This window comes from Aptenodytes patagonicus, chromosome Z (assembly GCF_965638725.1).
Source record: "Aptenodytes patagonicus chromosome Z, bAptPat1.pri.cur, whole genome shotgun sequence".
Classification (NCBI taxonomy): Eukaryota; Metazoa; Chordata; class Aves; order Sphenisciformes; family Spheniscidae; genus Aptenodytes; species Aptenodytes patagonicus.
Window position 1 is genome coordinate 25,610,242 of NC_134982.1, and position 26,397 is coordinate 25,636,638.

General features: G+C 42.5%; 1 long non-coding RNA gene across 1 annotated transcript in view; it reads left to right on the top strand.

Annotated features, from left to right (window-relative positions):
• Positions 1–761: 761 nt before the first annotated feature.
• The window catches only part of LOC143173165 (uncharacterized), a 75,993-nt gene continuing 50,357 nt past the window's right edge, over positions 762–26,397 (top strand). The window contains exons 1-2 of the long non-coding RNA XR_012997482.1: positions 762–821; positions 4,033–4,083. This is a non-coding gene — a long non-coding RNA (uncharacterized LOC143173165). The remainder of the gene's footprint in view (positions 822–4,032; positions 4,084–26,397) is intronic.

The window sequence follows — 26,397 nt, forward strand, 5'->3', positions numbered from 1 at the left end:
ACATACCTGCTGGGTGTCCACCATCAGCAGGACTTTGGGCAGTGGGGCTATTAGCTGGTCATGGCAACCTGCCGGGCAGGCTGGTCACTGCAAGTTGTGCTGCGCCCAGGGGCCTCATCCTGACGAGGTAAATCATGCACCATGCTGGTGGTTTGCTCTCTCCTCACTAGGCATGGCAGGTAGCTCACGGGCACTGGATCGTGCTAGCTGGAATATGGGATGGTCCCAGAAGTGCATCTTTGCTGGGAACCATTTCTTACCAAAGCAGAGTTGGTGACTCTGGGAGCTCCCATGCTGGGTCAGTGCAATGTCAGCAGCCCTGGACCCAGCAACGTGCCTCCTCTTTCCTGCTGGCTTAAGATGGCCTTTCTTCTAGGGCAGAGAGACCGAACCTTTCCTTTCTGCTGGTATTTATTTATTTTTTAAAACAGAGGGACTTCTGCAAAAAAGCACATGGGCTCTAATGTGACCCTTCCGTGTTCCTGTGCAGCACAGACCTTCTTATTTCCTGAATGGCTTGCTCTGCACTCAAGTTAACTCACACCCTGGATTTTGTCCAAGTACATTTTGTTTCTTGATACGAGGCCAGGCTTTGCTGAGTTGTGGTGCCGTTTTCTTCTCCCTGCCCTCCTCCCTGTTTCTCTATTATCATTCTCATTGCTGAGTGTTACTGGCACCCTGTAGCCAAAGGGGGGAGAGCAAAGCCCAGCCCCATGCCTGCTTCTGACAACAGCTGAAGTGAGCGTGTTGAAGCTGCAGAGAACGCCTTCTTTAATGAGCCTGTAGGTTGAGCTGTCCCGAGCTCAGCCCAGCACTGGAAGGTATGTCTGAAACCAGCTGAAGCAGAAAACATTTGAACTCTACACCCTGCCAAATAGCTTCCAGATGTGTAAGATGTAGCCTCGCTATGGACTCCGACTGTAGCTCTGCCAACGTATGTCTGCACTTTTCTGGTGCACAGGGAACATGAAAGTAGATCTTTTACAACATCTGCTGCCTTTCCCTAGTTCTCCCTCCCTGCTTCTTGTGGTCCTTTTCCTATATTTCATCCTTCCATTAAAAAAAAAGAAAGAGGTACAAGTCCTTCTACTGATTTGTTAAATCTTCCCTGCATGTTTCATACCTTTTCGTGCTGGCGGTGTGGTAAAAAGGGAGGGATAGAGAGAGACGTTGTTCTTCTGCCTAGAGATCAAGCCAGTGCCCGGGTCCTTTAATGAATTCTGTATTGATTTGGGGCTCAGCTGGGTGCTCTTCTTGCAGAATCAAATCATAAAACGGTATCAAATTCCACTGAAAAGGGGCTTTTGTAAAAAACAGAGATTTATCTTACTGTCACAACAAGAATTATTGTCTTAATTCTGCAGTCACCTGGGCCTGAGGGGTGTCAGAGCAGAGCTGGCCAGAACGGGGGAGGGAGAGAGCAGAGCTGCTGGGGATTAGGTTATATGAGAATGTGATAGTATCTCCTATTTGCAAATAAAGAAAATTATTGCTTTTTAAGGTCTTACTTTTAAAGTACTGTTTTGGTTAAGAAAAAAGACAATAGAAGCCTTCCTTTTCTGCTGTTCCCAAACAAAACAGGATAGATAACCCTATCTCTTCAGGTTTTCTATGACTTCTTATCTCTGACTCCACAAGTGGCAGTTGTTTGTCGACTGTTGTTCCTATAGCAAAAACTGCGTATTCTTCAAGAAATAATTATCTTTGGAGCCCATGGCTGTGTCGATCTCATCTTTTCTGGAAGCTAACCAGACCCAGGCCTGGGATATATTTTGATGAGAGACCACCTGGGAATCACAGAAGCCATCTACATACGCCAGGGAGTTGTGGTCAAACTCTTGGCACATCGTAGACCACAGGAATCTAATGAGTGTAAAGACTTCATTTGGCCCCATCATCACTGCTGAGTTGATTGATGGGGCTGAGGTGCAGCCATACTGACATACCTATTTCTGTTTTCCTGCTGCGATGAGCTGGGGCAGGGAGTGTGGTATATAAGAAGCCTGTCAGTCAACTTTTATGGATGAAAATGTCAAATGGAGGATGTCTGTGCGGTAGTGCGTATTGCAGAGCTGGGGGAGGGAGACAGGGATACACGGTGAGATGGCAAAAAAAAGGTGTTTCCTTATCTAGTCTGCCTAAAGTGTAGCCTGCCTGCTTTTGTCTTCCTTGGTTTGGAGAGTCGGTGCAGTAATGTTCACCTGTTGCTACAGTGTTTGCAATGAATCTGCCCAGGTGACACCTGGCCCTGAAGTGACTTATAATTTTGTTGGGGCAACAGCTCTGAGAGCTGTAATTGTCACCAGCAGCTCCATTTAGCCAGGTGTGCAACCACGTTCCTGATTTCAGGCACATAAGGAGTCTAACTGACATGCTTCATGATAAGCATGCATGGAGGGACCTGCAAGATCACAACCATCCTGGTCTGGCAGCTAACTTTGTAGGGGTGGTCTCTCTCTTGCAGGCTTTTGATGTCTGTGGGGGTCCTTTCTTTCCTAAAGTGTTTTCTATAGTGGAAGCCTCACCTTCTGTTGCTGTGAATGTATGGACCAGATCTTGTTATAAACCTCATTTAGTCTAGAGTAAGTCAAAAGCTGTTGAAATTTTATTCCTATTATCACTGTTTTATTGCTATGTTTTCTAAATGTTTTGCTTCTTAAGTTGGCTTTTCTTCCGATAGTTAAGACAAAAGTTTTCTATACCACAATTAAAGAAGACTAGGGAAAGGCATGAACACGACACTGAGGAAAAAAGGTTTTAGGAACAAAAATAATGGTCTTAGGTCACCCCCCCACCCTCCCCCCTTCTTCCTCAGGTGTAACAGATAGAGGACTAAAGAGGCCCTGACATTGGCTGCTGCTTCATCTCTTGACATGATGTATGTAACTGTGTGTCAAAACTGAAAAGATCTGGATGAAACAGCTTTGCTTTTACAGAGACCCACTCCTCCGTGTTTTAAATCTTAGAGACAATTTTATGTTGTGAAGCGTCTGGAAGTCTCCTTGGCTGCTTTCCAGCTCAGTGTCCCGTGGAACATCTTCCTTCGAGTGTCCCCAGAGAGCGACCTCTGACTCCGTGCCTACAGGACAAAGCAAAGCATCTCAGGTTCAAAGCTCCTGGGCTCCTCCTCTTGTAATCCCTGCCTAAGTGTTATTTGAACAGAGAAAGAGAATAGGCGAGTAACAACAGTGCCATTTCAATTGCAGAGGATATAGCTTAGTCTAATAAACAGTACCTCTGATATAATCATTCTGTGTGTTAACACCACCATCTCCTCCAGTGCCCTGCTTGTAATATCCCCGAGATAATCATGGTAACTACTGTAAACACAGTCCAGTTCGAACAGAAGATAATAAAGGAAACCAGACTTGCTTCAGTTTTTGCATCTGTCTGCTCTTCCCTTTACTCAATTAGTTTTGGATCTGACTTTTTTCATTCACAAGTCATCTCTTTGATCTACTGCCTCAAGTACACCCTACGCCACTTCTGCCTTCCTTCTCCAGTTTCTTATTGCTCCCTGGTGGCCCTGATCTCACATTTTGAGCTGCCCCAGGCCTTTCTGATATTCCCAGTGAAACTACAACAATCTTCTCTCTTCAATCATTCTTAGGTGTAAATTTGATCTCTATGTTAGTCTGCCAGCTGACTTCTCTGGAGACTTTTATACCCCACAGCTCTGTGTATGTGCTGAGACTGAACATGGAGATAGTGTGAAAATGGGAGAATACAACTCATACCTGAAGCGAAGCCTGTTTGCAAATGCAGAGCTTTCACATGTTGCATACGATGCTGAATAAGCCCTACAGCAGACTTCATGCTGCTCCCCAGTCTCACAGGACTGACTTCCCAGGTGTCCTGGGAGCTCGAGAAGTTGGTAAGGGTAATGGTGGAGGACAGCAGGTCTGGGACCCTTGACTCTTTGTCTTCTAGTAGCTATAAAAAGGTTTTGGACTAGCAGGAGGTGAGAAGACATTAACATTGGTGGAAAGCAAAGCCTGCTCTAACCTCCTCTGTGCTTTTTGCCTTTATCAGCCACCGACTGTTTCATGGAGGGACTGGCCAGACTTCCTCTGCTAAGACTCAGTGAGTAGTGTGGTTAACTACTTTTTCAGAGGGTGGACTGTCTGTGTGCCATTTATCTTGGTCATTGGCATCACGGTCAGCTGGGGGCCGTGGTATCATGTCTGTTTCCTTAATGTGTAGCAGGGACTACTTAAAATGGAGTAAGTATTGCCAATCTGAGGATTTTAGAGCAAACCTATGATAATGAATCCATATTCTTCATATTATTTTTATATTGTTATTATGTGTTATTATTATGAATAATAATTTACATTAAAATCTGTTACTTTTATGATCAGAGCAGGTTTTTGTGGTTCAGCTACGGTGGCTGAGGCACTCATGAGTAGTGATACCACTTCTTCAGTCCATACAAGTCAGACTGAACATGGTTATTTTAGACTATGTGCTTTCTGTCTCTCCCACTCTTTGCAGACAGCTGTGTGGGGTCCCTGGATCGCACCAGCTGTGGGACTGTCTGCAGCAATTCCACTGAGATTGCCAAGGCCAGGCAGTGGAAAGAGCCAGCAGGAGAAACAACAGCTACAGGGAGGACATGCTTATGCATCTGGTGTGGATTGCTTCTCCCACGCAACTACCATACCTAGTCTTTCTAATTCTCATATTGCATAGCCCCACAGAGACTAATAAGCAGCACTATTTGAATATTAGTGAAAAATAAGGCACTTCAATACATGGCCAAATATTATTAATGAGCACAAATCTGTATCCTAACCATATGGAGGTTTTCATTTTACCTTAGCTTTTTCATTGCAAAGGGTGAGTTTCAGAATAAGAACAAGCCACAGCCACTGCATGCAGCAAAGAGCTGACTCAGAATTTTTTCTTTGGATGGAGTTGGTGTTATGTTTTTCCTGAGGTGGTGGATGATTCCTGTTGGGAAGATGACATTCTGGCACAGCAGGTGGAATTTATGACAGACTGATTCCTAATGCTACATAGGTCTGAATCTTACCATATTTGTGTATCAGGGCTTATGGATGTTCCCATTTAAGTTTTGGGTAATTGAATAGTTAACACATACAAAATGCTCACGGACTAAAACTCCTGCATATAAGAAGCAGTCAGCTAGAGGGCTCCTGAGGTTTATGGGCACCTACACCTTCAGCTGTTGATTTGGTTTATTATTTGGGAAGCACATGTCATTTAATGAGATGACCTCTGTCAATAGCTCCATAAATTTATTCAGTCTGATATAAAATGTTGTCCACTTCATTATTATTATTGCACATATGGAATGGATTTAAAACCCAAGTTTTTACAAGTAAGTGCACAGACTACTATTTGGTGATATTCAGAAGTAGAATGGGCAAATGTCCAGAGCAGATCTGTTTAAGTAGCACCTTTACATGATTAGGATATATTGAAAGCAGAAATACTATTTCCTGAAACAAAAAGAAGAAAGAATCCTTGATAACTACTTAGCAGCTGTAACCACAGCAAACGAATAGTGCCCTTGCCTGGACTAGCATCTAACTTAAACCTGAGATGTTCTTACAAGCTCTTGAATGGAATATGATAGCATGTTCCAGTCCAAGAGCAGAGCATTGCAGCCCCTCAGATAGGTAAAATAACACTCAGCTAAAAAGCATGGAAAGATTCAGTGGAAAAACAACAAATAACCTAGGCGCAAGGTGTCCTGTGGTCTTGAAAACAAACAGAAACACTACTCCAAAATAACCCCTACTTCATCCTCCAAGCCCTGAAATGCAAAATGCAAATGAAGATTCCAGAATTTCAGCACAAGAATTTATAAATAGAAAAACAGAGAGCAAATTAATTGTCAGGAATTTCAGAGGGGAACATGAAGGGTTTGGAGTGCAAATGAAAATAACCAGGGAGACCTCACTTCATACATAATCTACATAAATTCTTGAAAAAAATCAGTTCAAAGAGAGAGGAGAAAGAATGGACCATGATGTTTTGTCTTCTGAGCCTTGAGGAGCAGGGAATAGGTGGACAGAGAAATAGCAAAGATGAGCAGTTTCTTCGTAGCAAAAAGATGAATCTTTTTAAATCTTGCTAATCTTTCCTTTTTTTAATTTTTTTAATTTTTAAGAACTACGCATTGCAGCAATGGTCCAGTACTGCTCCAGTGGAAGACAACTGAAAAGTGATGTTTATTCATCTGTTCCCATCCTTTTCCTCAGTTCCCAAGTGCCACACAAAAGGAGTGTGATACTTTGCTAAATCAGCAGAGACCTGATTTAAAAGATGGATTTACTTTTCCTTAGTATTACTTGCATGCCCTACCAGAACAGGAATGTATATATTTATGTATATTTTATGTGTAAATAGACTTTTCCTCCATATCACTGAAGCTTTACTGTGCCTTCTCATCCTCAAGGGTTTTTAATCTATCAGTTACTGGTAGACTCTTTTTCATTTTCTCTTCAGCCTTTACACTGGCCAGTGCCCATTTTTAGAACCAGAACAAAGTAAGAAGCAACAGTCTCAGGAGTCCTGCAGGCTCATTGCTGAGGTTTCTTTGTAGTGTAATTGTCACATTTTTCTGTAAATTCCTAGATGTGCTGGGCTTTTGTTTTGTGCAGAGTTGGAAACTCCAGTCAGCTTCTTCAGAAATTTTGGAAATACTGAGAAAATACAACCTGTAAAGGAGAGAAATTATAGGGTTATGAATCATGCATATGGAGACTGAGATTATGAATTGGGCTTGTTGGTATTACCCTCTCAGTTAATGAAAAATGTACTTTTTCTTTAACAAAATAGAAAAAGTACACACCGGGTACAGCTCTTAGTATATCCAAAGACTGTAACTCCAAGGGGTTATGCATTCAGAAAGCCCTATCTCTCTCCAATTTCCTCTCCAAACCCTTTCACCTGACTTCATGTCTCCAAAGTCCAAATCCTGCAAAACTAATAATCCAGCCTTTTCTTTCGCAACGAGTGGAAACTCTCAGGCAAAATGGCTTAGCCCTGAGCTCTTTTGCAATTTAATGCCTTGCAAGGCAGCTCTAAAATGTTTTTTATTATATAGAAAGTGGTTTCATTGCTCCTTCAACTCAACTGAATTTAAAATGAGCGTGGCAAATCCAGTGTTTTAATGAGGGCTGTTATTGTCTTTGGTTCTGAAATTCCCCTCCTGGCAGCCATTAGGATCTTTCAGCGAACACTATCAAAATGGTATACTCTACGTGTCTAAGGGCTTGATCAGCAATTGCTGCATAAGATCTTGTATAGCCTCCAGGACATCGTTGCCTTTCCAGAAAATAAATTGGCAGAGACGTGCTTGTCCAACCTGCTTGTCTTTAAAGACCTAAAAATGAGGTTTGCTCTGTAAATGAGGTTCCTTTTGACTGGAAGTGAGAGGTTTTAGCTCTGCATGTCAGCTAGCCATAAGCTATGAAACAAGCAGGTAGGGAATACATGTTTTGGAATATAATTTGCTCCTGACCTCTGCTGGAATAAATAAATCCCTGTGGTATTTCAAATGTGCTTTCAATTGTAAGGTATTTGCCTCCATATATTGTTAGACAAATTTCAGCTAAATCAAACTCAGGTATTTTCCCAGAATTGAGGGATATGATCTGTGTTTCTGATACTTCCCAGAAAACCTTTTTTTTTTCAGCAAAGCATTGAGAATATTACATGCCTCATCATGTAGGCTTTTTTTTCATTTACAATAGATATTGTATGGATAATTGCCATTTATTAAGAGATGCAAGAACATTTCAGGGTGGGTTATTGCTCTCAAATATATACATTATTCCTGGCTTTGGATTGGGTGTTTCCTAGAATGCAGACTGGATGTCTCTCCTTCAGGGCAGAAGAGATACTGAATAGCAGGGCAGCAAAAAGGGTCCTCAGACCCATGGGTGTTTTTGGTTTTATTCCCTCTCCTCCCTCTCCTCCTCCCACCCCATGGCTGGTAATGCTCAACCACAGGATATGAGAAATGAAGTCTGAATATACACTTATGCATATTTATATGCCTGCCCATCGTTTCCTAGACATGCACATGTTGCCTCAAGTGCTTCATCCAGAGAATTTTTTTATTAGCGAAAGAGCGCACATAACTTGGATATACCCAAATAGCATACATCTTCTGGATCTGTGCTTTGTTTGGTTAAAAAGCAGGAAAAGCCTTATTCAGGATTAGGAGGTCAGAACCAAGTTCTGAAGCGGTAGTGAAAAAGAATTTCTTAAATCCTCTTCTGTACAGGAGACCCTAACTTCCTTGTCCTCATTCATACAAATCACTAAGAATTTCAACTAATGAGCCTGATAGACAAAGAAAAAGACAAAAAAAAAAAAAAAAAAAGGTAGATCCTGAAGTACTAGTAGTAGATCCAACTAAGAAACAGCAGCAGAAAGATATTCTGAAGTCACAGGCAATGGCTTTGTAGGATGGTTCTTACTTTCTCCAGAGTGTTTGGTAATCCTGAACTTGGACAATGGTCTCCTTGGAGTCATATTCCCTGAACTGAGTTGTTTATACTAGGTTACAGTCAGGTTTCCTTCACCGTGTGAAATTTTCATGATAAAATGCTTCAAAAACAGCTCTAGTCCAAATACATACCTCTTTGGTGGACAGTCCTAACTAGTAATAATCACTTTAGTCCTTTGGCTTGGGTGGTAGGGGCTTTTGGGTTGAAGTTGGTGATTTGAGCCCATGTTGGTCCTAGCTGATGCCAGCAGGTCTGTAACTGGTAAGCAAATATGTCCCCTGGAAGAACAGAGTACTTCCTCACCCCTAGCTTTTGCTCTGCCTTAGTGATGGTTTTGGACCTGTAGAGAAAGACCCAAACATCCTTTTTTACAGGGTGGAGGAGGAGGGAAGCTGTGTGCCTGCAGCTGGATGAACCTGCGGAAGCTCCCTGCACAGAGTATACGTTATGCTTAGTTTTAGTACATGTTCTGGCTAACTCTCCATACAAGACTGAGACTTGATTCTAGCTTAATTTTTGCTTTTTGAATTTACTATAGATCTATGCTACGTTTGCATCTTCCACTACATGTTATAAGTGTCTGGCATCGCTTAAATTACATAGTCTGCCCCATAAGCATCCAGCCTGCCTCACCTCCTTTTTACAGCAGCCAGATGATAAGCAAACTGTAAAGATGGTAGGAGGTTCTTGTGCAGGAATATCTGTGTTCCCTTAGATGTGTCTTTAATTTAGTCACTTCATGAAGAAAAAACATTTAAACCCTTAATCTAACTAATTATCATGTTCAAGAGACTCATTTCATGCAAGTCATTCTGGAGGGCTTGTTGGGGAACCTGTGGGATATCTGATAGGTAATGACTTTTGGCAGAAGGGGAAAAACAATAGAATCCTTAGAATTAATCTTTTTTTCTTTGAATGTTTAGTCAGCTTAATTACATGTCTGCATTATTTACAGTCTGTTATTCACTGTAAGATAATAGGGTAGTATGGATTCCTGAATTGCTAGCCCTGCAAAAGTGTAGCTCATTTATTTTAATGACTGCATCATCTAGCCAATTAACGGGATGGTCAGGCTCTTGTAATGAAGTGCGTTAGCTCAAGCATCAGCAAGCAGGGGCTTTTTCCTAAACACAAGTCTTTATCTAAAAAGTATTTGTGTTGTAAAGCTCCTGTTGAATGGTTGGGTGCCAATTGTTGCTGTGGTCATTGGTGACAGCCTTTCCTTCAGTAAAACAGGATTTATGCAAATATTCTTTCATTGTATGTTTTTTTTTTAAAAAAAAGGAAGGGAATTACTGGTGCAACCCTGCAGGTGACCGCCTGTTGTGGTTTAACCCAGCAGGCAGCTGAACAACACACATATCCTAAGCCAGTGCTACAAAGTACAGCAAAATGACAACCTTGACCCAGCTCCCAGAGGTGATAAACAGCACAACAGGGAACATATACCGCAAGTAAGGTGTTAAATAACAGAACTCTGAGAACCAGCACAACAACTCTGAAAGCAAATAAATCAACATTGTGACCATCGACTATTAACCTAATATAATGAATGCTTATAACAAATATGTTTTAACATGCTCTAGTCAGATCTGGTTTTATCTCAACCCTTCGAGCCCCACATTAGGCGCCAGAAAGACTGTCGTGGCTTAACCTGGCAGGCAGCTAAACAACACAGAGCCGTTTGCTCATTCCCGCCCAGTTTTTTTGTTCAGCATGACATCATATGGTATGGAATATCTCTTTGGCCTGTTTGGGTCAGCTGTCCTGGCTGTGCCCCCTCCCAGCTTCTTGTGCACCTCCAGCCTCCTTGCTGGCAGGGCAGTATGAGAAGCTGAAAAGTCCTTGACTTAGTGTAAGCACTGTTCAGTAACAACTAAAACATCGGTGCATTATCAACTTTGTTCTCATCCTAAATCCAAAACACAGCACTGTACCAGCTACTAGGAAGAAAATTAACTCTATCCCAGCTGAAACCAGGACACTGCCCTGCTGGGTACCTGCCCCATGGCCAAGCTTGGCGGAGTGAACCTCCATGGACCAGAGCAGGGCTGTGCTTGCTGGGGTGGTTCCCTGTGCTGGACAACTTTTTGGATGCACGGGATGAATGTTGTTTGAACTTTCTGCAAGTTGAAGTGCTTCCTGCCCTGTTTGCTGTGCTCCTACCATGCACACCGTGTGCCAAGGATTGAGGTGGGGGTTACGGCACCACCGAGTCAGCTGGCAAGTGGGACAAAAAATTATCAACAGAGCAAACCATGCAGCTGTTGCAGAGCCATGGGCTAACTGCAGTACAGGTAAAGTCATCAGAGGAATTTTTGTTAGGGCCTTGAGGCTTAAATATTAGAAATTTCCCCAGTATTGCACAAAGTACCCAAATTGGTACAGGGCTTCTTAAAGACTAAGATGCTTGAAAGGAGGGAAACCCGAAAAAGTCTTCTAAGAGTGTGACAGTGAACTTTTGATGGGCAAACTAATCCAGGATGCAGCAAGCTGTCTTCAAAAACTGAGGTGAAAGAGCAGATCACAGGAGAGGAGGTGTGTGCAGGATACCAGAAGCAGGAGGAGGATCCCGGACTCCAATGCGCAGAGAGCTGGAGACTGCAGAGGGGTGTGAATACAGCTGTGGTTTCTGCCCAGTAAGAAACAAGGAATTTAAAGACACTCTGTGACTCTTGTGCCCATCAGTCAGCAGGAAGCTCCTGCAGCCCATGGGAGACGCTGCTGAGCAGGCAGGGCTGCCCTGCAGGCACTGGTCCCACCAAGGCGTTGTTTTCCGAGAGGCAGGGTACCACAGCAAGGGAAACCTCTTAGTGAGGTTATTGGCTAGTTATTCTAAGAGGCAGCGAGTATGAGTAACTGCCTCTCCAAAAGCCTTTTTTTTAATGCACGTCTGCTGTGAAATTTGCTAATTATTGCTGTGTTAAATCATACTTTTAGGCTGGAGACCTCCTACACCAAACTGTCCAATTTAGGGGTAAATGTAGCTACTACAGAGGAAAAGAGCGGCCATAATACACCTTGCGATTCACACAGTGTTTCTGGAAAACATTGAAGAACTACCTTTATTCCCTCAGGCTCTGCCTCTAAGATTTAAAATGTGTAGCATGTACTTGTGCCTTTGCTTTTCTTGATTCCTATGGAGTCTGGGGTATTTCATATGAATGCAGCTGGGCTCAAAGGGCTAGCAAAAAATGTTATCCTGCATAATACAAGCTAGTTTTAAAAGAATCTATGTGTATGCACGAATGAGAGGTGTAATACAGCTGTGCTTCCTAGTTCTTGCTCTGAAGTCCAGATATCAGAACTAGTGAGTTTGCTTTATCCATCCCAAGAGAGCCCTTGTGCAGCGTTTGAGGTATTATGTGCTGAAAGACCTCATTAATGATGCAAACACTTCAGCTGTCATTGACTCATAAAAAAGCTCAGAAATAGGAAGGTCTGAAGGAAATTGATTTTCTTTAATTCCTTTGTGAAGTGTCATGTGGAATACTGATCACTTTGGTAGGAATGATTTAAATCTCCCTCAGGCATTTACTGGAAGGCAAACAGGTTTTTATCTGAGATTTTTTTTTTTGTTGAACCATGGTGCTCATCATTTGGATATTAAGATGTTTGGGACGTTCACTGACCCAAAGGCATCTGAACTATGGTTTCTCCTTGGAAGGAGAGGCTGCTTATGTTTAAGCTGCTGGAGAATTACTGTTTCATGTCACGTTATGCCATATACAACTATTTTAATGGCTTTGCAGTGAATAACTAGAAACACATTGTGGAAGTAGGAATATTACTCTAGATACAGTATGCCCTATCTTTGGAGAAGGATCAAAGTGACTCAAGGCTCTGTTAAGATCAGTTTTATTAAGCCTCTTCACTACTAAAACTTATCTTGTCAACCTGGAATATATTTTGCAATTAAAATTAGTGATGAGAGAAACAGTAATGGAAAATCCCTGTGGAAAAAAAATCATTTAAAACATGTTTATATTGTATTTTTACAAGGAAGTTACAGTTCTGTGTTAGAGGTGAATCTTTCCAACTTTTTTTTTCTCCTCAGGCCTCATAGGCAGTGAGGGTAAATTCATGAGTGCATAAAGTGCTGGGTGCTCTCTGGGTGGAAGGTGGGATAGAACTGTAATGCACTTTATTTCCTTTGTATCCACAGGGAGTTATTACTTTGGTCCAACACATTATTAGTGAGCATTTGGAAATTACACTGAATGATTCACTGGGAACCAAACAGTAGTAAATAATGCCTGTTTAGACCTGCTGTCCTGTGAGGAACATTTTGGCCAGAAGACAGGCTGAGATTTGCTTAAACTAACATATATTTCTAGAAAATTTTAGCAAGGTCAACCAGTGTAATCATAAATCAGTAGACTGTGATATTCACCTTCCCCTACTCCTGATTGCTCTGGCATTTACATTACCTTGGTCTGCTAGCTTCATTACAAGTCCTATCTTTGGGAGATTAATCTATTCTGCTCTGCGCTGAAGCAATAGGAAATGCTTAAAGAGCTGCCACTGTGTGTGTGTGTTATAAAACTGTCACGGAGAGGAGAGTGCCTGGAGATTGCAGAGTGAGAGTCTTCAGGGGCAGAGGAGGAGAAGGGTCTAAACTGCAGAATACTAGTCCTAGTAATGGACTCAACTGGATCCAGTCTGGAGCTGTGATGCAGGTTCCTATCCTCTGTGTATGAAGGAAAGGTGCATCCCCCAGAGAAATCTTCGGGAAGTTTGGCTGCAGATCTCATCTACATTCAGCACACTGAAATCTCTCAGCTCAGCAGTGCTATTAACCTTATTCATTATTGCTTTCTAAGTTAATGATGGGTATCTATCTGATCTGCATAGCGATCTTCTCTCCTTTGCCGTATTCATCATAACTTTAGCTAGGTTGTTATTAAGTAAGAGAGGTGAAACATAGGATAATCCCTTTCAAAATAAATGCCTATGCCAGTGTCAAAATATGATCCTAAGGTAGTTGCAATGAATCTGATCCACAGGAACCTGCTGCTGCCATGGGTGTTTCATCACCTGCCTGTGACCTGCCTGGGGAACCCTGCTTGGCAGAGCAGAGGGGGCAGGCAGTGCTCCATGGCAAGGCCCTGCTCTGGGCAATGTATTAGCAAGGGCATCCCGGCCAGCTGTGGGCACTGCGTGGCTGCGCCTGGGCTCTTCCAAACCCTCCCCCTTTTCTGCCAGTCCTGATATCGAAATACCATTTCAGTATAATCCAAGGTCTGCTGGAATACAGAGACTGATGCTTCCTTTCTCCAGGAAGCTGATTTAACATAAGACTCCTTCCCTCCCCTGCATGGCAGCTCGCTGTGACGGGTGACAAGGTGTTGGAGGGGCTGCTCTGCAAACCAGCAAGATGAGCACGGTGAGAGGCACGTTTGCTGGAGGCGCTCTCAGCCATGCTGGCACCTATCAGCACCAACACCTCCAGTCCTGGCCTGCGGCAATACCCCTGCAGCACTGCCAGCACAGCGGGCAGGAGCTGAACCAGAGGCTTCTCCCTGTGATGTTGCCACCAGCCTCGCATGTCGAATTCAATGACTCCAATAGCTCTGTTCAGGGGATTGCTGCTGCCTATTTTCAGGGAGGATTTGCCCTTGAGAGGAGGAAGCGTGGTGCTGAGTACAGCAATGATCTGGCAAATGTACAAAAAAAGGGAAATAAACCAGCTGGGGATTCCTGGCTGGAAATCTTGTGATGGCTGAATGAGCTGCACTTTAACAATTAACACAAGATGTACTACCCTTCTGCGTTTAAATAGTCGGTCTAGCTTAACTGCACTTTGAGTATCACCTTGATTTGTTGGGTTCAAAATGGCACAGTTACAGTTTGAAAATAATCTGCTACTTTTTGCTTAGAACTTAAATCCTGTTCAGTGAACACAATATTTTCCTCTTACTATTTGATATTTGTAAGGATCTTAAATTATTTTAAATGGATTTTTCTTAATCTTAATACATATGCACAAACACACACTGCACACACAGTCTTGCTCTTGCGATAAAGCTGTGCTGAGTTTCTGATGCCACTTATTCCCATAAAATGAGATTGAGGTCATACTATTTATGACTTTTGTACAGGTTCAAACAGAAAAAAGGAAACTGAGAAACTAGGTACAAAGCTCAGTTTCAAATACATGTCTAGCAGTAAAAAGCTTATGATAGTTCTCATAAAAACAGGAATGTCTCCTAACTATGCTACATCTGCATGAACTCCCCTGTTGTTCCTGCTTGATGGAACGCTCTTCTCTTTCTGCCCTGTGGTTGTGGTGACATGTTTCTGTTATCACTGTTCAGTCGCTGTTTATCCCCATGGTGATACTGCTGTAATTCACCATTGATGGACAATTCCTTTGAGACAGATTTTTCTGAAGTCGTGGGATCTGTTTTTCCACAGGCGTAGCTGGGACCAAGAGTTTCAGGGTGCTGGCTGTGTTGGTAGGCCTTAGAATAAGGTCCGGTTGGCAAAGTGCTCAGGTGCAGAAACTCTGGCTGCGATAGTCCAAGCTCAGTTTTCCGGAGCGGGGTCTCTTCTCTGCCATGAGGCGAGGGACGGGGCTGCTGGTTTCTGGTGTCTGAGCTGCAGCAGATCTTTGGGACATCCGGTCCCGAAGGGGAGCGCTGGGCACTTCAGAGCAATGTGGTCCTCATGTGTGTGTGCATGGGGATTCAGCAGGCACCAATTTGGAAATCTCTGATCCCACTTCTTACGCATGCAGCAGTCCTGCTAATCCAGCTGAAGATGCAAGCGTGGCACTCCTGGCCTCATATTTTTCAACTTTGTTGTGTTTAGCTGAGGGCAATGAATAACTCAGAAATCTGTGCAAACAAAGCAGAAATAAAAGAATGCGAGGGCTTTTGTTTAATTGAACTGAGGCTTTTGAGTGCTTGTCTCTGGTCCAGATAAGCTGTGTTCAGCATGGGAGGGAACTCTGGGGCCTGAGAAAGATGGTGAAAGTTTATAAAAAACCATGAATGGCATAGAGAAGACAACCAGGGAACGACTATTCACTGGGATCTCACAGGCTGAGACACCTGGCAGTGGGTTTAAAACAAAGAGGGGGAAGTCTTTCTCTGCACAGTGCATGCTTAAATTGGGGAACTCGTCGTCACAGGATGTTTGGGAGGCCAAAGGTATGAACTGTGGTCACAAAAAGGGTTAGTCAAGCCCATGGCAGATAGGCAAATGCAAGAGCCTGGGCCTGAGCTCTGGCTCAGGAAGCACCCATGCCAGTGGCTGTTGGCAGCCGAGGCTGCGCACTGGGGATGTGCTGCTTTCTGCCTTGCCTTCCTCCAGGCTCCTTGACCCCTGCTGGTCCTTGGTGTGGGCCAGTGCTGCTCCTTACAATCAGGTTAGGAAGGCGAAAGGAGGCTTTATTTAATGCCCGTATGGCTGCTAGATCCTGCAGCTTATCCCTGTTAGCAATGAGGTCCAGAGCCTGAGGTCTTGCAGTGCTCCTGCAGGAGAGCACTGGGGGGAAAAATAACTAAAGTCTAGCTGTTTTGCAGTGGTTATGCTCCAAGCTGGGAAACAGGGTTCCCAGTCGCAACAAGGATGCAGATTTGCAAGTTTATCATGGCAGCTCCAGGTTATAAAATAAAGGGGAAAGAGGGACTGAGGTAGCAAACAACCTTTTGGACATGTGCTTCCCTGGTAGCTCTCCTGAATGATGTACAGGCTGAAATGGGTTCTAGAAAAGCACATACCTATGTACTCTAGAAAGCCTGGGCTGCAGTTATTTCTGGCAGGAAATGTGCTGAGAATTGTGATATCCGGAGGTAGTTTGGTAATGAAATGTGAGAGGAAAAACAGCACAGTGGTCACTTACTTGCCTCACGGATCAGAGACCTTCGGGCCAGAATGTGACAGCCTCACTGCTGTGGACAACCCCTAAAATTCTCACTTTGGCAAATATTAAAAAAGCACAGCAGCTCACAGGCGAAAAGCAGTGAGGAGCGCTGTACACGAAGTCCTCTGCACTCAGAAGTAGCTGCTAGCAATGAGCCCCTCAGCCACGCCATGGAAATCTAGAGACATAAATCACAGAAGGAAGCGTAAGAAATTGCTCTCCTTACATCAGCCATTTGTGTGGCATGCACATTTCTCAGACATAGCAGGAAAATATTCTCCAGCTATCCCTAGAAGTCCTTTAGATTGGAAATCTAACACAACCTCACAGCTCTTCTTGAATCTTTTTATAAAAAGCAGAAAACTACAAATACAGAGTTGAGGGAAATTATATTTTTGATGTGTAGGATAAGCAGGCTGGGTCTCTAACATCAAGCTCCAGCATGACATGTCGCTCAACTGTTTTTAGAGGATGCAGCTTGTTTGCAAAAGACTTGTGTCTTATGGCCCAAACTCCACCTTTGTTTCCTGGCAGATGACTCAGATGCTCTCCTTTTCAGGCAAGGAGGGTCCGAAGGAGCTTTTTAGGACTTAGCCTGAGTTTTCCTTAGATAAGATGCCTGCTGGTGTCTCGGGGCTTCTTGCTTGAGTACAAAGGGCAATGTTGGGACTTGGATGTCTCGGGAGGAAAGTAAAAAACAAATTTAACTAAAAAGTTGTGAGTGAAATTTTGAAAAATGAAGTACCAGGAACTGCTCTGAAGTAAACCTCTGTCCTAAGAATAACCCATGGCATAGTTCAGCCTTTCAAACTTTTATTGGTGTTGCTTTCTTTTTTTCCAAACTGAAGTGCTGGCAAGTAAAATGCTACCCCATTTAATCAGCTGAGCTCAAATGCTTTCTTTCAGCCACAAGGGGCTACTACAATTAAGGGAAGAAAGAGCAGAATAATGAATCTGAGAGCATTTTTGTAAAGGACTACATCTAAACAAAATGACTGGTGACTGAGGCAAGGAGAGGAGTTTTTTCTCATTTAAAGGTCTGGCAGATAGAGAACAAATTGTTGCAGATGCACGGTACATAGCCCTCAGAAATAACAGCCCCAGCCTGTACCCCCCGAATGGGTTTCAGTGCAAAGCTCCCTGTAGGACCATGCATCAGTCTGGCATTCCTGGGGCTACAGAGGCGACTTCTGTACACTATGACTCGACGCTGAGGATGGATTGCTCACAAATGTATTAACTTCCTGATGCGAGGTCTGGCTCATGTGGGGTGGCTTTAGTTTGTGCAAAATGCATCTTTTTCCGTTTGTTGGTCTTGATCGAGCACGGGGCAAGGAGCAGTGTCATCTCAGGTGAACCAGGGTGCTGCTAGCAATTTATCTATCTGTGGTAGAAATTGACAAGCTCAATCCTGACTAGGCTGTGAAGAGCAAGACCAGGGTGCGTAATGCCTCGGGGGGAGCTGCCTGGCTCTCCCCCCCCCCCGGCCCCGCCCATGGTAAACTGCACCCTCTTTTTGGGTTGTGGCAAGGGGATGGGGCAGAGAACCATGCCATGGGTTGTTTTTAGGAAAGAGGTTTACTTCTCAAAGAGGTTTACGTGCTTGAAACTCTGCTAGAATGGAAGAGTAAAGGTCTGCTCTGTCAGTCACACAAGTTTTTGAGAGTCCAAGAAAAATAAATGTGCTTTATCATGATGCAGTATTTGAGGGCAATATCTACATAGAAGCAGAACCTGGTGTGGCCATTCCCAAAGGGCCCCAAGTAAGACAGTTGAAATTTGCCAGGTGCATGGTTTGCGGGTAAAATAAAGTAATTTGGCATCAGTTTGTGCAAGTTTGAAAGTAATGGCAGAGTCATTAATAGTTTTGAATGGAAGGGTTCATATGAAGAAGGATGAAATATTAATGGTAGTGGTGCAAGCAGCCCTTGACTGTGATACTTGCTTGTGTTTAATTTTAAAAATGCAGCTTCCAACTTGGACCATTGGAAATGCTTCTGTTGATTGCCCATGATATTTTCGCAGTTCTTACTTTGCTGAGGGAGCACATGTTTTGGGGTTGTTTTGGTTTTTTGTTTTTTTTTTTTTGTGTTGTTTTGTGTTGTTTTGGTTTTTTTGAGTTAACACAGCAAACTGACAAAATCAATTAATCATATGACTCCTAAGCAAATGATGGCACCAGACTCTCAGGGACTTTCAGAGGGGCTGCAGAGGTCTGATCTACGAAGTCCTGTTTGAAATGATAATGCTTAGTAGCTGTCATGAACAAAAAGCAAAGTTTTGTAGGCACAGGCATAAATTTTCTGTGAAACCAGTTAAGAGACTCTGTATGCAAAGTGTGCTGTTGACTCAGCACTTTCAACAGTTTTTAATGTGGTTTCTTGGAGTGCTTACTCTCTCCAAGCCGTTGAACTAGTTGATCTTCTCAGAAATGCACATTTGGCCTCATTTTGAACTTCTCAGTCAAATTCTATGAAATGCTAATGGTATGCAGTGCAGAGGGCTTAAAAAAAAGGCACCTTAACAGCTGTGGAGCTTGTATTTCTGCAAAACGTGTTTCTTTTAAAATAGCATTCGCTATGTTCAATATCCAAGAAATATAGCCCAGCAGTAACAGGTTTGTGAATAAAGCTGGAAAGGAAAGATCTGTGAGCCCAAGTTGGACAGGAAGGTCTGTAGCCTGCTGTTACAGCCTCTTACTCAATTATCTATTTTAGAGCAACTTGAATAGAATGAGTCAAAGTGAAATGTGGCAGGAGAACATCTGTGCTACCATGATGACTATTTAGGGCATTTTTATTCGATTGTCAGTTTTGGCTTCCTGGCAAAATATAATTTATATGTCATTTCTCCAAACATTATTTTTACTATAATTAATTCTTTTCCTTATGATAAATCCAGATTAATCTATTTCTTTTCCAGAGGAACCCTGGATGTTAGTGAAATTCCTGTGACTTGAAAAAAGGCAAATTTGGTATGCCATTGTTTTTGTATTTCTTAAAAAAATTAAATATCACTCTAAATGTCAGTTCCCTGATTCATTAGTCTTTTGGGAATGAAAACTAATGCTATAACTATAGCTTCATTCCAAACCTTGATCACAGTGACAGTAGGTGTTTTCTAATAATTAAAGCATGTTCAGCTGTTTTGTGAACACCATGTTGATATTTTTACCTTTTTTGGTTTATAAATTGTTTGCAAGCAAGCTTCTCTCTTTCTGGTTTCTGTGTTGTGTTTATTGGGGAGAGAGGGAGAAAGAGGCTGACATTAGTGGGGGGACTTTCAGACCGTGGGCTGCCTGTGCATTGCTCATCTTCCCTCTGCAGCCTTTACAGGGTGTGTGCATGGTCAGTTAGCCTTGGTGCTGGGGTGCCGGGCGCTTGGAGGGGTGGCTGACCTGAACAGGACCCTGCTGAAGCCCCAGAGCATGCTTACTAACAACGAGTAGCAAAGGTTTTTGTTAGCATGAGAGATCCCATCTTTGCACGCTAATGTGGGTTTTTTGTTTAAAAAGTGCAGATTTTTCTCAACATGTGCTTGAACAGACAATAACAGGAGGTGTGCTGGGGTGGGAGTGAGCAGCCACTCAGCACTGAGAGTGCAAGCCAGCCTGCAGCATGGATGTACAGCCCGCAGTGACCACTACCCCGTAAAGGCAAGGAAAAATGGGTATGCTGCCATGCATTACCTAGCATAAGCTGTTCTCTCTGATAGACGTGCTATTAGAGGTGCATCAACATGCCGCAGCCTGGGCTGGCTGTGCACAGGGATTGGGCCAGGGATCCCACTCGCTCTGAACCGGTGATGCTCTGCAGGCACGCGGCCGGCAAAGGCAGCAGCGTTGGCTCTGTCTCCAAGATGGGGATGTAGGGTCTGCACACAGATTCGCCTTTGCACGAAGCCAGTGTCAGCAAAGAAACAAAATCCCAGTATCCCCAGCCAGTGTCTTAATAATGAGACAAGCCTCAGTTTTGCAAAGGGAGGGAGCAGCTGTTTCAAACTTGTTTTCCAGAGAGAGCTTCTTCAGTGGGTACGTGCCGCAGGAGGGAAGGGCTCAAGCTAAGAGGAGAAAACGTGTAGGAAGGATGAGCACAAAGAAGTTTCCTCATGGTTTGGCAAAAGTTTCTGCCTTCTTAATTTATTGAAGTGGAGCAAATAGTTCGAGATGTGCTTCTCCCTCTGAGCTTTCTGAACTCTCACTTTCTTTTTTTCTCTTTTCTTGACCCTTGCTTCACATACTGCCTGCCTATCCCATTGTTCAGTGGAAAAATCCTGTTAGAGGCGTATCAATTACCTAGAAATTAAGTCAGACACTGTCATGCTGCTACTTTTCTACCTCAATTACGCAGAATGAAATTAAAAGTACATTAGAATAAGACCCTCACTGTTTTATGAACTCCAGACCACACCAAGGATATTCTACCCGGTGACCTTTATCTGCACATAGTTACAGTCTGAGGCATTCTTAAATCACTTGCTAAGCTATTTCTAGTGTTATTCCATGGTAATCTTAAATACCTAGGGATTACCGGGCATTACTGCCCTATTTTCAGGGCACAGCAGCTAGACATGTAAGTAATTCTGTGCTCTGATACTTCCAGCAAGCATTGTTATCTTTGATAAATCTGATTTTTTAAGTAAAGATTAAAATTGCCTTGTTAGATAGTGTAGAGGTAGATTTATAATTCCTCTTTAAAACTTTACTAAATTAAGAAACGTAACAAAAATGTGTCTGTATAAAAAAATCCGTGCTCTCTTATGCTAAAGTTCACCGTGTATTTTAAGCAATTTTATGATCCTATTAAATGATCACAATTCTGGAGTAAACTTCTTAATGGGATTTAAACTCTGGACTTTTGCTGCATGTTACGTGCAGAAGAGGGTGAGTGGAAATAATCACGTACATGCTGCAGGTCAGCACAGTAGTTTCATTCAGCAAATAATATGTACAGCAAGTAAGATTTCTAGGGAATGGGATGTTGCTCCAGGAGCATGAAATAAGCTACTTCTTACCTCTGGGTTATAAGCAGCTGAAGATAGATAGCAATATTGGTGGATAAAATTACTAGCATGTGATAGCTCTTTGTGAAGCAAGTCTGTAGCATTAGCCTTGTTTTTAAGGGTGTTTTGGGGGTTAGAGGTACTCTTTGCAAGCTAAGAGTAAAAAGTATTTTCAGCTGAAGCTGAGCTGAGCTGGGTGTGCCATGAGGGCTGCATTAATCACACCCTCCAGGTCAAGCCAAAAGGGACCATCCAACTCCCAGTCTTATCTGCTGAATGTGGGACACAGCTCCTAACCGAGTGGTTGTTGCATCTGGCTCATGACTTAGTGCTGATCAGAAGAAATTTGCCCCTGTTCTTGTATTGAGGTCTATCTGCCGAAGAATTAAGCTGTCAGCAAAACACAGGAAAAAGCACAGGAAGTAGGAAAGTATCCTTAACAAACTGGGAAAAGGTACTCCGAAACATCGACACAATAAAACCTTTTCACAATATTATAGAAATTAAACACAAATAGCCCTTCTGCTCCGTATTTTGTGTACCAAAAAAAAAAAAAAGAATTTTTTTCCTCTGTGCTGCAGCAACTATTATGCAACTGCCCCAGTTATTTTGACATCTAGTAGTTGATGTGAAAGTATATGGTTTCTTTCTAGAACTGGTAAATGCAGTGCCATGTTGCAAGCCTAAGAAGTTTTACAGAAATCATGTGAAAAAGCGTTTGGGCTGTTTCCACAGTATTAATTGAGACTGTATCACATAGTTTCCCTGTTTTCCTTTTTTTTTTTTTTTTCATTATGAGCCAACAGGAATGTGTGAGTTCCCCTTAGTGCTGAGTATCTTTCAATATTGATGCATATTTTTTCTCTATATAATCAAAGGTGTTTCTTTTTATTCTCTTAAAACTAGGTTCATTAATGGGGCATAAAAAGTTTTAATGCTATAATACACTCAGCTCTTTAGCTAGCCTTCTGTAATCTCCAAATCCTCACATGGATGAAGGAGGATGATTTCCTGTCATCCATAGTAATGTAATTAAATCCTGGAATATACTGGTGGAAAGATCTTGTTTAAGAGCCAGCTGTCTTTTAGGGACAGTGGTGATGTCTTCTGAAGAGTTATTCTTGTCCCTTGATTGTGCATCTGTCTGTACGTATATACACTCCTTCTTTGCAAGCATGCAAACTGGCTCTGGACGTATTAGTCTGTGCTCGGTTTTGCCTACAGGCTCTCAGATATGGCAGCAGTAATGACTCATTATATGAAGATATGGGTCATGGCTGGAAAACTCCAGAGGGCTACGAATGTCTTGAAAACAACATTACAATCCCCAATGATATGTGCAAGGAAATTTGACTGCTCTGTGAACTGTGCTCTATAATTTTCCACAAACAAATCAAGATACTTACATTGGAAAAATCCAAGTCCAAATGTGTTCCTCCAGTCAAATCCTTTAGATTCATAACCAAGTAATTGAGTGAACAGACATCTTTTAATTCTTCTTCACTTTCCTTCCTCTGTGTGTCCAGACTATGAAATCTCCTCAAAGTCAAAATCCTGGCTGGTAAGTGGATTAGGACTGGCAGTTGTCTCTCTACCACTCTTCTTCTACTCACTTATTAGAAGTCAGTAAAACCCCTCTTTCATTCCACCTTTCTGCTTGCTGGCATTTTGTCTCTGGGACTGCTGCAGGTCTACAGGCAGGTAGTTACAGTAAGACGTAGTCAAGGTCTTTGGAAGTACAACAGAAGAAGCAGCTTCACTGTGATAACTCTCACCTATTTCAGGTTTCATCAATATCCATATAATTTTAGGAATTTATGTTCTCTTCTTTGATTAGCACATCATTCTTATTTTTCAGACACTTTGCTTCCCTTGAATGTCTTCCTGTTTCCTCCTCAAATGTTGTAATCCTAAACTTAAATTTTCCTAACAAAAGGAAAGTTCCTAACCTGTTCTTCAAGAAAATGTGCAAGATGCCAGCTAACTAAAGTTATAGTAGCTGGGATACATAGTATGGTTAAGTCCTAGGGTTTTGAGCCAAACTAATAATAATTAAATAATAATAATAATTTAATAATAATAATAATAATAATAATAATAATAATAATAATAATAATAATAATAATAATAAAGCCAAAATGCAAAAGTTACCTTTCTAGCTTTTCAATACCTCTCAGTTAGGACCCAAGGCAAGTGAGAGACCAGCAACGTACTGAAGTCAATACTTCATTTTCTCCTTGTTTCGTCATGGCATTCCACCTTGGCTGTACATTCACCTCTTTTTCAAGAACTTTCTTTTATACACCCCTTTGTTAACAGGTGACGGGTGTAAAACAGACAGGAGGTGATTTCCACAATGTGAACATTCACCTGCTCACTGTTAATCTGCTCAAGTGATGTATAGCTCAACCATGAACTCTCTGCCAGAGGATATTGTAGATGCCCAAGTTCATGTGTGAGGATTGAATATGTTAATGACCGATAAATGCACTGGGGGTTACCCAATATACAGGAACTGTCCTCGGCTCACTGTGGCCCTCAGCCACATATTACCAGATGTTGGGACATTAGCTGGGTAAAGTATCCTATTGGTGCATCCTTATCTGCCACCCTTCCATGGACACCTGCTTTTGGCCACTGTCAGAGAGAAGATATTGAGCCAGACAGACCTTTTGGTATGGTCCATTTTAGGTGGTCTCATACATTGTACTAGGTAAGCTAACTAGCAAGAGGTGGTCTTTTATCCTTTTACTTTCAGCAGGCAGCTTTCTCTGGGTTCGGAGTTCAGACAAAACACAGTGGGAATGGTGTCTAGAGTCTGTTGCAGTGGGGCTGAAAGGAAGGAAATGCTCTTGGTTTTAACTCCTATTCATTGTTGAGAAAACTTTGCTCTAGTAGGAGAAAGGGATGGCTCAAAGACTTGTGTGGTGGCACCACTGGAAGGCCACACCAACAAGCTGTCAGAAAGCACCTCTGATGCTGCTTGTCAGGGGCCTGGGACCAGCCACAGGACCCTTCAAACCTTACCAGAGCTCTTGGGCAATACATGTCAAACAGCGGCCAAGGAACAGGCAGCTTTCCTGCTCACTGGCAGCCTCCGCTGAAGTCATGAAAGACCGAATGATCCCAGGGATGCAGAAGCTACAGTGCTCACACACAGATACCTGCCGTACTGCCCAAGCTTAATTTTTCAGAGAACAATTCTTAAATAGAAAACATCTGGTATAATCTGTGCTGAAGGCCAACTGAGATCCAGTCAGATAAAATAAACATCTGCTTGAAACAGGTTTCTGAAAACATGCATGAAAGAAAGGTCATTTTTATGCCTGCCTGCCTGATCAGAATACAAAAAAGGGGATGAAATGTTCTATCCATGGCCTCAGTATAGTGTGATTAGTTTTCAATTTTTATACAAGGCTCATGTATTGTGTTTCTTGCCTCCCTTTCAGTGGCACATTATCCTCTATTTTTCTTTTTTACACTTTGAATTTGAATGGTCTCTCTCATTCAAAGGGCCCTGCTCTGCCTTGGCTGTCATTTATCTTTGGAGATATGGTTTGTTAGGGGCTGTGCATTGGGCTCACTTTGCATTTCCAGCAACAATGAGCAGGAGGATTCAGGGGCTGTAGCCGTACTCATTAGTATCACCTGGTGTAATGTGTAGTGCATGTTATGGGACAGGAGGATGCTCCATGCTGAGATCCCTTGTCAGCGTGATGCGGGGAGCACGACACACTGCTGAAATCCAGGGGCTTTGGAAATGCAGTAAATGGTGCATTTATTAAGCAAGATAAAGATGAAATCTTGTTAAACCATTGGGTTCATGTCCTTGAAATGTAGGACTTCTTTTCCTGTCATGTTTTAATGTAGTTTTATAAGTCCACAACAAAACGTACAAGTCCCTAACACTTTGCTTTTCTTAATTACAGTCTATTTCTTGTAGTTAAAGTGCTTGAAACACTTCTGCATCACCCTAGTACTGACGTCTCTAAGATATAATAGTGGCACTGTGTCCGATCTGGTCACACAACAGAATTTCTGCTCAAAAATCACTCCTTGTTAGGATGGTTTTTGTTGCTCCTCTCTGGACTCTATTTTAGTGAGACTGTTTTTGGAGACGTGGTGGTTTGAGCTGGTGTTCAGAGATGTTTAAAGCTAGCCTGTTTATTTTACAGATGCTGCCCAAAGCCAAGCTGTTTTTTTTTTCTCTCTGCTGTGTTGTAAACTTAACATCTGACTTGTCAATAAATTATTTGCAGGCTGTGAGGCCCCAAGGAACAATGACGGCTATCTACTCTTGACCTGCTTTGCACAGAGGCCATTTAATTTCTCCAGAAGAGGGTTAAAGCATGCAAGTCATCTATAAAAGCAGGGAATCTCTTTTTAAAGACTAACTGACTGGAAGTCTACCGATTCTTCCAGTAATCCCCTCTACTTTTTAATTACGTTCACTATTGTGAAGCAGTATCTTATTGCAAGGTCACATTTATCTGTTTTCAGCTCCCATCTGTGAATTTTAAGCCTAGGTAAACCCTCCTCCTTTGCCTTTTCTCTGTTCTTCCTAGAAGCACCTGGCTGGGCACATAATTATCAGACCATCTCTCTCATAATTTTTCTTGATGCAATGCAGTGCAGTGCTATCCTTATATGTTATAAAGACCATTTAGTGAGGTGATTCAGGTCAGTCCAGAAGACCAACCCATTCTTGTCATTTGCCATCCCACCAGTCTTTCTGACGTCTGCATATTTACTTGGCGAGAATTTTATCCTGCCATTCTGGTCACCTGGATCACTCATAATGTCAATTAACGTCGGACCAAAGACATTTTCTTGGGAATATCTCTTTTCTCATAGCCCTACTTCTTGATATCTTTTCATTAACGTCACAGTTTGGAGAGATATCAGTGAGCCATTTTCAGATCCATAGAAAGTACTTGCTAATTCCAGAAAATGCAAGCTTTTTAGTCAAAATGTTGTGTGATAGTAAGAAAATTATTTGCATCAACACAGACTAGTTAAAATATATATTTTTTAAAA